The sequence below is a fragment of the Pteropus medius genome, unplaced genomic scaffold (genome assembly GCF_902729225.1).
Source record: "Pteropus medius unplaced genomic scaffold, Ma_sr-lr_union100, whole genome shotgun sequence".
Classification (NCBI taxonomy): Eukaryota; Metazoa; Chordata; class Mammalia; order Chiroptera; family Pteropodidae; genus Pteropus; species Pteropus medius.
The window spans coordinates 2266249-2273391 of NW_024356333.1; positions in this window are offsets into that span (position 1 = coordinate 2266249).

Below are 7143 nucleotides of genomic sequence, written 5' to 3' on the forward strand. Positions count from 1 at the left end.
ACACAGGAGTGTAAGACTCATTTCGGAAAACACTAGTGAAGAATAGTCCTGGCTCCAGCAAAGTAACTCTTAGTCTGTTAAGGTTGAGAATCTCAGGTTTTAGAGGACAGAGGAAACAGCTTTAAGTCAGGGTAAACCTTTAATTGTTTAGAGCACCCTCTTTCCTCCAGTGATGGCACACTAACAAAGGTGATTGAAAGTAGTAAGATTAAGTCATTTAGGCAGGTTTGTCATCAGAAGCACATGGTGATGTTCGTTGTGTTCACAGGGTAGCCGGCCTCACACAACATGGAGAGCATCAGAGTAAGCAAGGAAGGGGCGGTGGCCCTGTCCCGATGAGCACCGTGGTGCGGGGACCCAGGGGAAGAGGATGCGACTATGAACCAGGTAGAGTTTTGAGGGAGACCGAAGGCCAGGGCCTCTGGTATGGTGTTCTCACACGTTGTCTGTTACAATTGAAGGATCTCAGCGATAGTAAAATGTCCAGTGTTTGAATTTCGTTAGAAACTTGACATGTTTTGGAGGAGATTGAGAAAAAGCATAAGACCCAGCTAGATTCCAGTGCCCCAGGCTGCTCACACTAAAAATGAAAAAGACAGCAGAGTGGTGTTTAAAGAATAGAGGGACTTCTGGGAAAGAAGGCATCATAAGCACAGGTTCATAAAACTTGTCTTCCTGTCCTTTCCCAATTCCTAAAAAGAAACATCAATGCTCAGCATCCTGGTGAAATCCCTGGCCTTCAAGAATAAGGAAGAATGCTCACAAGCATTACACCCACCCCTACCCCCAAGGAGAGTCTTGTCACCGACAAAGGAATAATCTGGCCAACAACGAAGAGCATATTAAAGGGACAAAATGGTAAAAATATAAAATAAAATGAAATCCCCATTAAAGTCAAGAGGAAGACAATGGTTTCCACTGAGCCATTATTAACATGGAACGTGTTACACTGTGTACCTGGAACACTGAAGGGAAGCAGCTGCATAACTGCTACAAGCAGGAGACAAGATGCTATTCGCAAAGCCCAGTCACTCTTGATTCAAGATAGGACTAAGCACATGCACATATTTGTCTCTTCTGCCTCTCAATATCCAATTAAAATTAAAGAGTTTTTTTTAAAGGCTGTAAATCCACAACCATAAAGAGAATTCAGAGGAGACCATCAGCAGATGAGAAATCTCAAGAGATTTCAGAAAGGCATTGGAAGAATGGTACCCAATGCAGCGGAACGGGGTTGCCGAACCGGGAAGAGGCAGAAGGGCACTGAGCTGAGGACAGTATTGATTTGCTCAATAGCAACTTGACCTGAGGAGCCAAGTAGGACCAAGGCCTGAAGCCAGGGCACTGAATTGAAAGTATTACAATGAATAGCCAAGCCCTGCTCCATCCAGTCCATTAGCAGCAGCAGCAACGGGCAAATGGCAGCAAGAGGGAAAAGGAAATAACTAGAACAGTTATGGGTGCTATCTGACATAAAAACCCTCATTCTAGCACTTGGAAGACCCTTAAACGAGTCACCCTAAACTCACGTGAGACCCACACCCTTATACACAAAGTCCCTAACCAACGTCTTCCGCTGCATTCTTAAATAGGGACAGGCAAGGGTTATTTAACACTTGGAAGAAAACTTTTACATGAGAAAGACCGAGACAAACATGAAAAAAAGTATTCCAGAGAAATCATAGGTAATTCAGGAAATCAAAGCTAAATTTAAAAACTTTAATTTTCAGAAATATTGGAGAAGACTCTAATTATAAAGATAATGTCATGAATCCTTCATGTTTCCTTAGCATTTCTCAGAAAACTAAGTTTCAGGTTCAGCCTAAATTTTTTATAAGCTAGATAGTATATGGTTTAAGTCTCAGTCACCCTCCCCCCACCCCCCTACCTTTATCACAAAATTCGTTTACTGTAACCACTGTGGGCTCTGGAGAGGTGTGTTAAGAGCATAGAGAGCTAGGATATTTCAATTTTCTCTTAAAGAAATCGTTTCCACACTACTTCTTTAACTTACAAACAATCCTGTTAGTGTGTGCTAGCTGAGTCATCTGTGGCAATGGGGTGCTGACTGTCGAAGGGTAGCAGAATATGCTACTCCAAACTGTGCAACTTTGGCATAAAGAATTATTTTTGAATGGAAGGCAGTTGAGACGAAACATACAACAAAAGCTCCCTGCTCTACTCCTATTTGCCTAAAAGCAGTACATAAATTTTCATTAGTCTACCCTCCTGTTTGCTTCCCTTATGGCCCCCTCCTATCTTGGCCATTTCTCAAAGAAGCTGCAGCAGAACCCCAGGTCGCTCAAATCTTCCCTGAAGCAGTGGAAACCACCATCGTGTGTAGGTGAGGCGTGGTTGTGGAGAGGTGATTGGAGCAATGAACCGGCTGTGCAATGGACACAAAGGACAGTTTGGAGTTGCAAAAATTACAGAAAAAGGCAACATTACACATGATCCAATTCTCAGACTTATATGCCAAACAATTTTAGGTCCAACCTTGTGTGACCCCCAAAGGAGGAAGGAGCTAGAGCTGTGAGGAGTCTGGAGTAATTCCAGTTCTCCTGGTCCAGAGAGCCAAGGAGACCTGGATGCCGCAGGTAAAGCATGCACAGTGCTACAGGGTTGACGCAGGAAGCTGTTGGCTCTTCTGGAAGGTGGCGCTGTAGGAACGAGGTCCACCTGCAGGAAAGGCAAGGTTCCCAGGATGCCCTGCGTATCCCCAGGGCAACGGCCGCTGTGGGCGGAGCCAAGGAGCAACGGTCCTGCCCCGGAGTGCCTCCTACCTTGAAAACTGCGCTGGGTAGAGATTGGAAGAGTCAGACTACGCAGACTCTGCAGCTGACGTCAGGTGGGGGTGGTGACACCTAGGCTGGGCAGAGAGGGCGGTTTGTGGTTGCCGGGGGACAAAGCCTGCTCGGGCTCTTCCGGCCGGAGGAGGCGCCGTCCTGGCCGCTCGGACTGACTGGAAGCTGCAGCCCTGGCCTAGCCGTCTAACTGGAGCTCGCCGCTGGGTTCTGGAGAGGTTGGTGCTCTCACCCTGGACACTAAGTTCCGTGAAGCAGACACTTTGCTTCTGTACCATTGTTTTTCATCCAGTGTACGGCCACCAGAGGGCGCTCTACGATCACTTGTTGAATATGGATTAATGAAAGTCCTACACATAGCCACGGATTTTACAGTCAGCCCAGGGCTTTCTGAGTGTTCCTGTTCCCCTGAAACTCAGTTGGTATGTTGGGAATACTGTTGGTGAGGTATAGAATGGGAGAAAGAACAGAGGAAGTTACATCTGAGAAAAGGAAAGGAGTCCCATAGGGGGACAGAGGATAGTACAACGCTAAATCGCAATGATAGGGACTGTCACTTCAGCAACAGCTCTTCAGAAAATGATGCGATGGTTCCAACTCTTATTTTAGTTTCAAAACCTTTCAAAGACCCCCAGGGGTGACAGGAACTCAGTTTCCTGATACTTAGCCTAACTCAAAAACAGTTTCCCAAGAAAAATGACAAATTCTTAAGGACTTTTTCACCAAAGCAAAAATAAAAGATTTTCAGAATAGAATCCTTAGAGATCATAATCTAACTCCCTCATTTTATGGATGAGTAAAGCAAGTTACAGAGAGGTTGAAGTGACTTTCTTCAGGTTGTATGGCTATTGAAAGTTGGATGGTGGTAAGTAATGACTGTCCTGGTCTGAGAAGGTGACAGTCTTTGTTAGGTAGTAACTGTCACCTGTTGTATCTTGAGACTTAGACCTTGAACATACTAATATGTAACACTGGGGACTTGGTAAGTAGGGAAAAAAATTCAGGTGTTGCAGTTTGCTTGCTTCACTCAGTTTCTGGAAGGAAGAGACAGGCTTAGGCTATCAGGACCTTGATACTTTTTAAGATTTCAGGGCAGTTATGTTGTGGAACGCCCCTCAGTTGGGGTGTGTTGGATGTGTCTTCATGATTGAGTTCAGGTTATTTATCTTCAGGGCCATAGCCAAGAAGTGATGCTGGTTCTCATTGCATATTACTGGGCAGCACATGATTTCAGTTCCTTCCATTGCTGATGATGTTCACACTGATCACTTAGTTACGGTGGTGTCTGCCAGAACTTCTCCACTGCAATTATACTTCTTCTTTGTAATTAATAAGTGTTTTGTGATTTCGTGGGGAGGTACTTTGAAATCATGTAAATATCCCATTCCTCATCAAATTTTCCATTTATTTAGTTACATATTTTATATCTGTATGGACTCATAACTTCCTACTTTATTCCTATTTTATCCAATGGGTTATAATCCTTTTCTATCAGTATTTATTTTGATGCTCTAATTGTCCCAAATTTGGACAGTGGGAGCTCTCTTACACAGGCTCTGTGTCCTTTTGACATGTTCCCATCATTCTTGAACAACTTCCTTGCTTTCCCGGGTACAAGCTGTTCCAGGCTCATTTTCTGTTTTTTTCTGTCTCTGTCTTGGAGTTGGCCATTTCTTTAGGGAGCCCTTTTCCATTTAACAGAGAGTGTTAGAAGCCAAGATTTGCAGTAGGCATGCTCAGTTGACATTTGGGTGTTACCTCTCCCAGGCTGTCTCAGTGAACAGAGCTAGGACATTCACACATATATAACACAGAGACATACTTACACTTATTTCCTCTTTAAGAACTGGGGAAAAAAGGGGGTAAATGAAACCTAAAGTATGCAGAAGAAAGGAGATAAAATTAGCACTGAAATCAATTTATTAGGAAACAAAAACAATAAGGAAAATCAATGAAACCAAAAGTTGTTCTTTGAGAAGACCCCCAAATTTATAAACCTCTGGCCACGCTAATCAGAAAAAAAGGAGGAAGGACAAAAATTATCAGTATCAGCAATACGAGAGGTGACCTCTGCTCTTACAGACTCCACAGTTACTTAAAGTGCAAGAAGAGAATGCTATGAACAACTTTATGCCAATAAATTGGACAACTTATGTAAAATAGGCAAATTCTCATTAACGACAAAAGCTCACTCAAGAAGAAATAGGTAACCTGCATAGCTCTATATCTATTAAATTAAATTTATAGTTCTTTCCCCACAAAGAAAATTTCACTAGAGAATTCTACTAAGCAAGCAAGAAAGAAATCTATACAAACCTTAGAAAATTGAGAGAGAATACTTTCCAACTCATTCTATGAAGCCAGCATTATTGTGAGATATCAAAGTCAGACAAAATATAACAAGAAAATAAAAGACTGATGTCCTTTTACCTAAACCTCTTACTAAAATATCATCCAACAATATAGAAAAATGATAACATATCACAAACAAGTGAAGTTTGTCTCAGGAATGAAAGGTTGGTTTAACTTGAAAACATAATTTGTATGAACAGACTAAAAATAAAAAGCCATATGATCCATTTCTGATTAGAAAAAAGAACTCTCAGAAAACTAGGAATTAGAAGAGACCTTCCTCAACCTGTTAAAGATCTACTGAAAAACTTACAGCTAACATCGGATGTAATAGGAAAGACTGAATTCATTCCGTCACATGAGGAACAAGGCAAGAATATCCACTCTCACTATTTCTCTTCAAAGTTGTACTGAGGTTCTGGCCAGTGAAAGAAGGAAAACAGAAGACATGAAAGGCATCCATAATTAAAAACAAGTAAGCTGCCTTTATTTGCAGATGACATGATTTATGTAGAAGATCCAATGGAATCTGCAACAAAGCCACCAAAACTAGCGTGAGCTGCTGAGCAGGGTTGCGGGGTGACAAGGTGAACAACAAAAGCCAACTAAACTATCAGACATTTGCAATGAAGGGTTTTGAAATTTTAAAAATGCACTTTAAAATAGCATCAGATATTACAAAATACATGCAAGATTGCACACTGAGAACTGCTTGGCACATGGTACTCAGTGTTAAATGGGAAAATGAAGTGGTCAGGTCAAGGTCAAGGCTAGGCAGTCTGACTCCAGGCCTCTACTTCTACCTTTTCACAACAAATACTTTTTTTGTTTCTAATATAAAAGTATTCTGTCTTTTTAAGTTTTGCTGTTTAATTTCCACAAATATCATTAGTGTTGGTTTTTTAATAACAGCTACCAAATGCTTGTTAAGCATTTGGTGACAATGAAACTTGACTATTAAGAGAATAATCTTAGTTTGAATCTTAAAACATCTTTAGAATTCCTTCACCTTAGAGAAATAATGAAATGGTGGCCAAGACTATTGGCTTAACAAACAAATGACTGTGCCAGTTACCTATTTCTGCAAACTCGGAAAGAATGTCTTGTCACAGACAACTCCTGCAAAAAACGTCAGCTTGGTCTTACTTTCAGTGGTGGGCCACACCTGTATGTGTGAACATTTCCCATTTTGAATCACATAAAAGGCAAAGTTATTGGAAGATGCAATAAAGGTTGCATCTAAACTGTAAACTGTAGTGACAGAATCTGAGTATGATGTCTTAGCTGTGCATAGAATGGAGTTAAGGAATATGGTTGGCATTCTCAGGCAGCTGCCTGAGCTGCTAAAGCAGTTCTGAGTGTGGGCCTGGGACCTAATTTCAGTCTCTAATCTTCTTGAGTCAAGGTGGACCCTTCAAGGGAGAGCTAAGTTCCCTCAGAGGACAATGTAACAGTAGGGGGAAATTATTATGATGTGATATGAAGTTAAAAATGTAGGACACGAAATGACATGTAGGTTGTATCTCTGGCTACAATAGTGTTTGCCTGAAGAGGCAGAGATTTCTGAAAATGAATTCCTTTATTTCCGAAAGCTTCTGATCTTCTCCTTTCTACTGAGGAGGAAGTATATCAGAACCATGGAATGCTGATCAGGACCATTGCTGAGTTCTCCGGCACATGTATGAAGTTGTTTCAGGAGCATTTGGTTTTTATTTTGTTTTATTCTTATTATTTTTTAACATTTTTTTTAATTTCCACCTCCCTTCTGGTAACCACTAGTCCATTGTATTTTTTATTATTTTATTTTATTATATATTTAGGCGAGGCAACCCTTGGTTGACCTCACAAATTACAAGGACCTTGTCAGCTTACAATTTTTTACACCTACAGCACCTGGTGCTCCTAGGTGGTCTCCCATCCAAGTACTAACCAGGCTCAACCCTGCTTATCAAGAACATTTGAGATCTTGCCTTCTGGCATATGTCAT